Raw genomic sequence first — 10,628 nt, forward strand, 5'->3', positions numbered from 1 at the left:
TATCATGCACAAAAAAAAAAAAAAAAAAAAGACAAAGAAAATAAAAGGATCATTTGAGGTCAGGAATTCGAGACCAGCCTGGCCAACATGGTGAAACCCTGTTTCTACTAAAAATACAAAAAGAAAAAAAAAAGGCCGGGCGCGGTGGCTCAAACCTGTAATCCCAGCACTTTGGGAGGCCGAGACGGGTGGATCACAAGGTCAGGAGATCGAGACCATCCTGGCTAACATGGTGAAACCCCATCTCTACTAAAAAATACAAAAAACTAGCCGGGCGAGGTGACGGGCGCCTGTAGTCCCAGCTACTCGGGAGGCTGAGGCAGGAGAATGGCATGAACCCGGGAGGCGGAGCTTGCAGTGAGCTGAGATCCGGCCACTGCACTCCAGCCTGGGTGACAGAGCAAGACTCCGTCTCAAAAAAAAAAAAAAAAAAAAAAGAGCCAGGCATGGTGATACATGCTTGTAATCCCAGCTAATTGAGAGGTTGAAGTACGAGAATCGCTTGGACCCAGGAGGCGGAGGTTGCAGTGAGCCGAGATGACACCACTGCACTACATCCAGCCTGGGTGACAGAGTGAGACCCTGTGTCCAAAAAAAAAAAAAAAAAAAGAAAAAGAAAAAGATAGAAAAGGAAATAATGGTTTTCACTTGTATCCGTTAATTCATCTATTGATTCTACAAACACTTATTGGAAAGTTAATATTGGCAGGGCTGTGCTAAACACTGTATATACAGCAATGAAGCAAATGGACACAATCCTTGCCCCCGAAGAGCTTAAAGTCTGGTGACAAAGAAAGACCTCTAGTTTTTTTGTGGTTTTGTTTGTTTTTCTGGGAGAGTCTTGCTGTGTTACCCATGCTGGGGTACAGTGCTGTAATCATAGCTCACTGCAACCCCAAGCTCCTGGGCTCAAGCGATCTTGCCACTTCAGCCTCCCAAGTAGCTGGGAGAAGTTGGGACTACAGGCACACGCCCAGTTAACTAAAAAAAAAAAAAAATTGTGTAGAGAAAAGTTCTGATCCTCTGATCCTTTTGTAGCGCATGAGTGTGATGATTGGGTGTTCACGGGCATATGTGAGATGTGCCACCCTTGAACCTTGTTACAATATGTTGGCACATTACCCTTCTGACATGAAGAAAAGAAAAAAAAGAGAAAAAAGGAGTCTTGGCCAGGCATGGTGGCTCATGCCTGTAATCCCAGCACTTCGGGAGGCCAAGGCAGGTGGATCACCTGAGGTCAGGAGTTTGAGACCAGCCTGGACAACATGGCGAAACCCCATCTCTACAAAAACACAAAAAATATTAGCCAGGCATGACAGTGGGTGCCTGTAATCCCAGCTACTCAGGAGGCTGAGGCGGGAGAATGGCATGAACCTAGGAGGAGGAGCTTGCAGTGAGCCGAGATTGTACCACTGCACCCCAGCCTGGGTGACAGAGTGAGACTCTGTCTCAAAAAAAAAAAAAAAGAAAAAGAAAAAAGGAGTCTCTCCATCTGGCTCAAATTGGTCTTGAACATCTGGGCTCAAGTGATCCTCTCGCCCCGGTCTCCCAAAGTGTTAGGATTACGGGGTGTGGGCTGCTGTGCCAGGCCCAGACTTTCATTTTTATATTTACGTACTTATTTAAAAGATCCTTGAATCATAAAGACCTTCCTCTTTTTTTTTTTTTTTTGAAACAGAGTCTCGCTCTTGTCGCCCAGGCTGGAGTGCAATGGCGTGATCTCGGCTCACTGCAACCTCCGCCTCCTGGGTTCAAGTAATTCTCCTGCCTCAGCCTCACAAGTAGCTGGGATTACAAGTGTGCACCACCACGCCTGGCTAATTTTTGTATTTTTAGTAGAGACAGGTTTCACCATTTGGCCAGGCTGGTCTTGAACTCCTGACCTCAAGTAATCTGCTTGCTTCAGCCTCCCAAAGTAGTGGGATTACAGGCGTGAGCCACTGTATTACAGCCTGGGTGAAAGAGCAAGACTCTGTGTCAAAAATAAATAAATACATACATACATACATAAAATAAAATAAAATCAGGGAGTGAGTGGCCAGGCGTGGTGGCTCACCCCTGTAATCCCAGCACTTTGGGAAGCCAAGGCAGGTGGATCACTTGAGGCCAGGAGTTCGAGAGCAGCCTAACCAACATGGCAAAACCCCATCCCTACTAAAAATAGAGAAAATTAGCTGAGTGTGGTGGCATACACCAGTATTCCCAGCTACTTAGGAGGCTGAGGCAGGAGAATCACTTGAACCCAGGAGGCGGAGGTTGCAGTGAGCTGAGATTGCAGCACTGCACTACAGCCTGGATGACAGTGAGACTTGATCTCCAAAAAAAAAATATATATATATATATACACACACACACACACACACATATATACACACACATACACACACACACACACACACACACACACACACACATATATATATATATAATGGAGTGGGTTTCTTGCTCCAATCAGAGCTCCATCCTGTCTTCACTGCTCCTTATCCTCTGCTCTGGGAGGTCCAGGTAACTGTGCTGCAGCTTCTGTCACCCTGTGACCTGCAGATATTGGGAGATCCATAGCTAAGACACCAGGACACCCCAGAAGCCTGGAAAGCAACTGCCTTGTGTACTCTTCTCCAATCCAGAGGATGGGCTACCAACCCACAAAAGACACAAAGCCCAGGACCAGCTGTAAAGCTCCTAAAGTCACTTGGCCAGGTTTCATTGTTTGTATTGTTGGTGTGGCCTCTGCTAACAAGCATAAAACAAATTAATGCAACCTGTCCACCCATGCCATGGAAATGACTGCAACACCCCCTTCTCTACAGGCTGAGGAACCATCGTGGAAGAGGTGGGTGCGTGAGATTGTATGAGCCGGATTAGATGAGTGGAGTGGTCACAAGAGGGACTTTATTTTAAATCCTAATCTGACATGTAATTTCTGATTTACCCAGAAGGGCCTCCAAAATGTCTACTTGATGTATTACGCTTTCTGTAGAAACGCTTATTCACTGTAAGTTTCCTCCAAAACAACCCTTGATGCTGCTGCAGAAATCATAGGCTGTGAAGTCTGTAAACATCTATACATTCCTACCAAAGCACTTATACTTTTCCCCAGGATGTAAGCCCTGGGTCTGGGGGTTGTTGTGTGGAGATCTACCCGTCTTGTGGCCACCCAAGACCACCCTTCTGTCTGTAAGTTAACCTAATAAATTACCTAAAACCAAAATTAATACATAAAATCAAATCAGGGAGAGAGTGGCAACCAGATTGGCCCAAGGGCTGGCAGTGAGCAAAATGGGGAGAACACAAGACAATGGGAGGGGTAGGATTGTGCCTCAAGGTATTCTGCTAATCAAACAAAACTCCTTTTTTTTTTTTTTTTGAGACAGAGTCTTGCTGTGTCATCCAGCCTACTTTAAATTTTCTTTTCTTTTCTTTTATTTATTTTAATTTTTTTGAGACGGAGTCTGTTTCTGTCGTACTTCACAGGCTGGGAGTGCAGGCCGGATCTCAGCCTCATCACAAGCCTCATTCTGGCTTTACACTCCATTCTCCTGCCTCAGCCTCCTGAGTAGCTGGGACTACAGGTGTCTCACGCACCTCACCGGCTAGGCTTGTATTTTTAGTACAGACGGGTTTCACCGTTAGCCAGGATGGTCTCATCTCCCGACCCAGGATCCGGCCTGCCTCGGCCTCCCAAAGTGCTGGGATTACAGGCTTGAGCCACTGCGCCCAGACGATTTTCTTTTTATTTTTATTTTTTTATTTTTTATATATATATATATATATATATTTTTTTTTTTTTTGAACGGAGTCTCGTCTCTGTCGCCTGGTAGGTTGGAGTGCAGTGGCCGATCTCAGCTCACTGCAAGCCCGCCTCTCCCCGGGTTTACGCATTCCCCTCCTGCCTCAGCCTCCCCGAGTAGCTGGGACTATGCATACCACCACCGCTAATCTTTTTTTTGTATTTTTTGAGACGGAGTCTCGCTCTGTCACCCAGGCTAAGTAGCAGTGGCCGGATCTCAGCTCACTGTAAGCTCCGCCTCCCGGTTCCCCGCTTCATTCTCCTGCCTCAGCCTCCCGAGTAGCTGACCACAGGCCCACCGGCCTGGCTAATTTTTTGTGTTTTTAGTAGAGACGGGTTTTCACTGTTAGCCAGGATGGTCTCATCTCCTGACCTTGTGATCCGGCCTCCGCCTCGGCCTCCCAAAGTGCTGGGATTACAGGCTTGAGCCACCAAGGGCCCGGCCATTTTTTTGTATTTTTTAATAGAGACGGGGTTTCACTCAGCAGCTATTGTGGGATGGTCTTGATCTCATGATCTCGTGATCCGCCCGTCTCGGCCTCCCAAAGTGCTGGGATTACAGGCTTGAGCCACCGCGCCCGGCTATTTTTTATATTTTTTGAGACAGAGTCTCACTCTGTCTCCCAGGCTGGAGTGCAGTGGCAAGATCTCAGCTCACTGCAACCTTCACCTCCTGGGCTCAAGCAATTCTCCTGCTTCAGCCTCCCAAGTAGCTGAGATTACAGGCATGTGCCACCACACCCAGCTAATTGTTGTACTTTTAGTAGAGACCGGGTTTCACCATGTTAGCCAGGCTGGTCTCGAACTCCTGACCTCAGGTAATCCGCCCGCCTTGGCCTCCCAAAGTGCTGGGATTACAGTCGTGAGCCACCACGCCCAGCCAAATTTTCTTTTTGAAAAAAATTTTCAACTTTTATTTTAGATACAGATATTTATGTGCAGATTTGTTACATTGGAACATTGCATGATGTTGGGGTTTGTAGTACGGGTCCTGTCACCCTGGTAGTGAGCATAGAACCCGATAGGTAGTTTTGTAGGCTTTTTAAGGCTTTTAATTTTCTACCTCGTGGAGGCAGTGCAGTGCAGGGTTGATAACAATTATCATATTATCTTTTTTTTAAAGTGTTATGCTAAGGCTTTAAATGAGACCACCATGATATATATAAAAAAAAGGAAGACAATGTTTACAAAATGCCTAGCACAATGCCGAGCCCACAGTAAGAACGTTGTACAAATGGAAAAAAACTAACTTCTTTTTTTAGAGTTGGGGGTTTCCCTCCGTTGCCTAGGCTACAGTGCAGTGGTGTGATCATGGCTTACAGCAGCCTCAAACTCCTGGGCTGGAGATCTTCCTGCCTCAGTACTCCACCCACTTCTGCTCTGTGGCTGGAATTGTATTAATAGGTGTGAGCCATCATGTCCAGCTCAAAACTAACTCTTTTTGATTCACCAACCTCCCCTGAAGACATCCAAGACCTCAGAAATGTACATTCAAATTTCTCCCCTAGATAATCAGTTCTATCATGGAGAATCACTAAAACAAACCCTCTAAACAAAGACTTGCTCTAAATTGTGTGTATAGATTCCAGGAGCTCCAGGAATTTAAAGGAATAGAAACCAAGAATGTCAGAGCTGAAAGAAATCTTAGAGGTCAACTGGAGGCTGAGTGCACTGGCTCACACCTGTAATCCCAGTATTTAGGGAGGCCAAGGTGAGAGGATCACTTGAGCCCAGGAGATCAAGACCAGCCTGGGAAACAAGGCCACACTTTATCTCTATGACAGTTTTAAAAAATTAACCAGGCACAGTGGCATGCATCTGTAGTCCCAGCTGCCTGAAAGGCTAAGGTCACAGGATCCCTTAAGCCCAGGAGTTCAAGGTTACGATGAGCTATGATGGCACCACTGCATTCCGGCCTGCGTGACATAATGAGGCCCTGTCTCAAAAAAAAAAAAAAAAATTAAAATTAAAATACTATGTTCTGGCTGGGCGCGGTGGCTCACGCCTATAATCCTAGCACTTTGGGAGGCCGAGGCAGGCGGATCACCTGAGGTCAGGAGTTCGAGACCAGCCTGACCAACATGGAGAGACCCTCTCTCTACTAAAAATGCAAAGTTAGACGGGTGTGGGGCCGCATGCCTGTGGTCCCAGTTACTCGGGAGGCTGAGGCAGGAGAATCGCTTGAACCTGGGAGGCAGAGGTTGTGGTGAGCCAAGGTTGCGCCACTGCACTCCAGCCTGGGCAATAAGAGCGAAACTCCATCCCCCGACAAAAAAAAGACCATGTTCTTAGCCACGCTGCCACGAAGCCAATGAGTCAGTTAAAGTAAATGAGGGATTCCGTGATGGTCAGCATTCTGTGATGTGCTGGAAGCAGGCACAGTGGCAAGTGCCTTTGTCCCATCTGCTTGAGAGACTGAGACAGGAGGATCACTTAAGCCCAGTTGTTCAAAGCTATAGTGCCCTGTGATAGCACCTGTGAATAGCCACCATATACCATCCTGGCAACATATCAAGCCCACAATCAGAGTATTTACACCATGGACATAGGCAAATGCTACAAATCAGGGTTCCCCTCTCCCAGCCTGGCAAGGTAGTTGTTAAACCCTTACCAGGATATCACTGGTCAGCATATTTTCCCTAAAATTATAAAAGGGTACAAATGTATCTGCATAGGAGGATGAGCATGTCTGCCAGAGTGTGGCCACAAGTGTAGCTATTGAGGTCCACTTTGTGCATCTAAGGGACTAGGCACACTGGGCGCAGTGGCAAGCCAGGCGTGGTGGCTCACGCCTATAATCCTGCACTTTGGGAAGCTAAGGCAGGTGGGTCACCTGAGGTTAGGAGTTCAAGACCAGCCTGGCCAATGTGGTGAAACCTCGTCTCTACTAAAAAGCCAAAATTAGTCGGCCATGGTTGTGGGCACCTGTAGTCCCAGCTACTTGGGAGGTTGAGGCAGGAGAATCGTTTGAACCCGGGAGGCAGAGGTTGCAGTGAGCTGAGATCACACCACTGCACTCTAGCCTGGGCAACGAGAGCGAAATTTGGTTTCAAAAAAAAAAAGAAGTCGGGCGCACAGTGGCTCACGCCTGTAATCCCAGCACTCTGGGAAGCCGAGGCGGGCCGATCACCTGAGGTCGGGAGTTCAAGACCAGCCTGACCACCACGGAGAAACCCCGTCTCTACTAAAAATACAAAAACTTGGCCAGGCTTGGTGGTACATGCCTGTAATCCCAGCTACTCCGGAGGCTGAGGTGGGAGAATCGCTTGAACCTGGGAGGCAGAGGTTGCAGTGAGCTGAGATCGTGCCATTGCACTCCAGCCCAGGCAACAACAGTGAAACTCCATCTGAAAAAAAAGAAAAAAAAAGAAGAAAAAAAAAAAAGGGACTAGGCATGTGTGTATGCATTTGAAGGCATGAATTATTAAATCTAAGGTCTTCATTGTGAGTGAGCAGATCAGTGTGCATACCTTAGGGCATTGCATAACGAGTCAAAGAGTAAGGGAGGAAGCAGGTGTATCTAGATGGTGTCAGTGAGTACCTAAGGGACCAAGTTTTGTGTTTGGAAGTTATGTAGTTAAGACCTCTTATGATGGCTGGGGGTGGTGGCTCCTGCATGGAATCTCAGCACTTTGGGAGGCCAAGGTGGGTGGATCACTTGAGGTTAGGAATTTGAAACCAGCCTGGCCAACATGGCGAAACCCTGTCTCTACTAAAAATACAAAAATTAGCCAGGTGTGGTGATATGCGCCTGTAGTCCCAGCTACCCGGGAGGCTGAGGCAGGAGAATCGCTTGAACCCAGGAGGTGGAGATTGCGGTGAGCTGAGATCACGCCATTGCACTCTAGCCTAGGCAACAAGAGTGAAACACCATCTCAAAAAAAAAAAAAAAAAAAAAAAAAAGAAATAGATTTGGCTTCAAATAACAGGAAAACACAAATAATAGTGGCTTTAGTAAGACAGAACATTATTTCTCTTTCTCATAAACAATACTTTCCTGGCAGGGGAGATACCATTATCCTGAAGGTGGTTTTCTTAGGGCGAGGCTCATCCATTGCACTCCGAATGTGCTGACTCCTGCGATTTCCCCAAATGTGGGAAACTCGACTGCATAATTTGTGGTAGTGGGGGACTGTGTTCGCGCTCTAGTAAAATAAAAAATAAAAATAAAAAATAGCCTGGGTAGGCCGGGACAACAAGCCTGTAATCCCAGCACTTTGGGGAGGTCAGACGGGCGGATCACGAGGTCAGGAGATCGAGACCATCCTGGCTAACACAGTGAAACCCCGCCTCTACTCTGGCTAAAAATACAAAAATTAGCCGGGCGTATGTGGCGACGCTCGTAGTCCCAGCTACTAGGAGGCTGAGGCGGAGAATGGCGTGAACCCGAGGCGGAGCTTCGTAGTGAAAGCCGAGATCGCTACCACTGCACTCCAGCCTGGGCGACAGAGCCAGACTCTGCTCTCAAAAAAAAAAAAAAAAATAGCCTGGGCATAGTAGCTCACGCCTCTGTAATCCTAGTACTTTGGGAGGCCAAGGTGGGCGGATTGCCTGAGCTCAGGAGTTCGAGACCAGGCTGGGCAACATGGTGAAACCCTGTCTCTACTCAAAAAAAAAAAAGTTGGTATGGCGCGGCGCCTCTGTAGTCCCAGCTACTGAGGCTGAGGCAGAATTGCTTGAACCTAAGAGGCAGAGGTTGCAGTGAGCCAAGATCGTGCCACTGCAGTCCAGCCTGGCGACAGAGCGAGACTCTGTCTCAAAATAAATAAATAAATAAACACTCAGAGATTGGTGGCGTAGGGCTGGTATGACAGTCTGCTCCGTAAAAATCCTTGGGGATTGAAGCTCATTGTACTCATGGTTCCACCATTCCTCTGGTCCAAAACGGCAGCTACATTTTGAAGCTCATTGGAACCTCCATCTCCCGGGTTCAAGCAATTATCCTGCCTCAGCCTCCCGAGTAGCTAGGATTACAGGCATGCGCCATCATGCCTGGCTAATTTTTTGTATTTTTAGTAGAGACAGGGTTTCACCATGTCGGTCAGGCTGGTCTCAAATTCCTGACCTCAGGTGATCTGCCTGCCCTTATGCTTGGGCCCACTCCCACACTGTAGAGTTTTCTTTCTTTTTTCTTTTTTTCTTTCTTTCTTTCTTTTTTTTTTTTTGAGATGGAGTTTCCCTCTGTTGCCCAGGCTGGAGTGTAATGGTGCAGTCTTGGCTCACTGCAACCTTGGCCTCCCGGGTTCAAGTGATTCTCCTGCCTCAGCCTCCCAAGTAGCTGGGATTACAGGTGTGTGTCAACACATCTGGCTACTTTTGTATTTTTTTTAGTAGATCGAGGGTCTCACCATGTTGGCCAGGTTGGTCTCGAACTCCTGACCTCAAGTGATTCACCCGAGTCAGCCTCCCAAAGTGCTGGGATTACAGGCATGAGCCACCGTGCCCACGCTACTTTCATTTTCAATAAATCCCTTAATTCCTTCCTTGCTTTGTTTGTGTGTTTTGTCCAGTTGTTTTTTCAAGACCCCAAGAACCTGGACACCCTCCACCGTTAACATAGTTTGGCGAGACAGCCAGGAGGAAAACGTAAGCCCAAAGTTTGGGATTTATTTTCCCCCTTTTTCCTTTTCCTTTCTGCTCCATAAAGGGGAATCTCTCTCTCTCTCTCTCGCTCTCTCTCTCTCCGTTTCTCTCTCTTTCTCTCTTCCTTTCCAACCCGGGACCCTTGGTGGTCAGCGCCTAAACATGGAAGCAACTGCAGGTTTTTGGCCATGGCCAGTAAGACTAAGGGGTTTCCATGTGGAGAAGCCTAACTACCACCTCCTGGTTCGCTTAAGGAACCTGGGTCTTTTTCATTTTTTTTCCTTTTTTTTTTTTTTTTTTTTGAGACGGAGTCTTGCTCTGTCGCCGAGGTTGGAGTGCATCGGCAGGATCTCTGCTCACTGCAACCTCTGCCTCCCAGGTTCAAGGAATTCTCTGCCTCAGCCTCCGGAGCAGCTAGGATTACAGGCACCAGCCACCACACCCGGCTAATTTTTTGTATTTTTAGTAGAGACGGGGTTTCAACATCTTGGCCAAGCTGGTCTTGAACTCCTGACCTCGTGATCCACCCACCTCGGCCTCCCAAAGTGCTGGGATTACAGGCGTGAGCTACCGCGCCCAGCCACAGATGACTGATTTTATCTCAAAAAAATGAATAACAATCATAACTGATATTTATCTGTGTGCCAGGCATTGCACGAAATGTTTACTACATTTTTTTCTTTTTTTTTGAGACGGAGTCACGCTCTTGTCGCTCAGGCTGGAGTGCAATGGCACAATCCTGGTTCATCGCAACCTCCGCCTCCTGGGTTCAAGCGATTCTTCTGCTTCAGCCTCCTGAGTACCAGGGATTACAGATGCGCACCACCACACCCTGCTAATTTTTTTGTATTTTTAGTACAGACGGGGGTTTCTCCTTGTTGGCCAGGCTGGTCTCGAACTCCTAACCTCAGGTGATCCACCCGCCCCAGCCTCCCGAAATGCTGGGATTACAGGCTTGAGCCACCGCGCCCGGCCATGAGTAGGTATTATTCTATTTCACTACTGTGGATAGTGAACCATAAAGACATTAAAATAATTTGCCTTAAGTTCCTGTACCATATGTAGTGGAACTGAGCTTCGCAGCCAGGCAATCTGACTTCAGAGTTCAACTTAACTTCAAGGCCCTTCGTAGTCAGAATCCTTTGTATGTGATTCCAACAGGTTAACTCCGTTAGGGCAGAGGGCTATTTTATGCTCAATATGGAACCCTGGATGGCCAACACAGCGTTTGGCACGTAAGAGGTGGTCCAGGGGC

General features: G+C 47.5%; 2 non-coding genes across 2 annotated transcripts; both read left to right on the forward strand.

Moving 5' to 3' along the window:
- Positions 1–1,026: 1,026 nt before the first annotated feature.
- On the forward strand, positions 1,027–1,132 carry LOC116271160. Its single transcript, XR_004179596.1, has one exon. It is a non-coding gene; the product is annotated as a small nucleolar RNA U13 (small nucleolar RNA).
- A 6,647-nt stretch (positions 1,133–7,779) lies between these two features.
- On the forward strand, positions 7,780–7,939 carry LOC116271114. The gene has a single exon (XR_004179555.1). It is a non-coding gene; the product is annotated as a U1 spliceosomal RNA (small nuclear RNA).
- Positions 7,940–10,628: the final 2,689 nt, after the last annotated feature.

Source organism: Papio anubis, chromosome 17, assembly GCF_008728515.1.
Source record: "Papio anubis isolate 15944 chromosome 17, Panubis1.0, whole genome shotgun sequence".
NCBI lineage: Eukaryota > Metazoa > Chordata > Mammalia > Primates > Cercopithecidae > Papio > Papio anubis.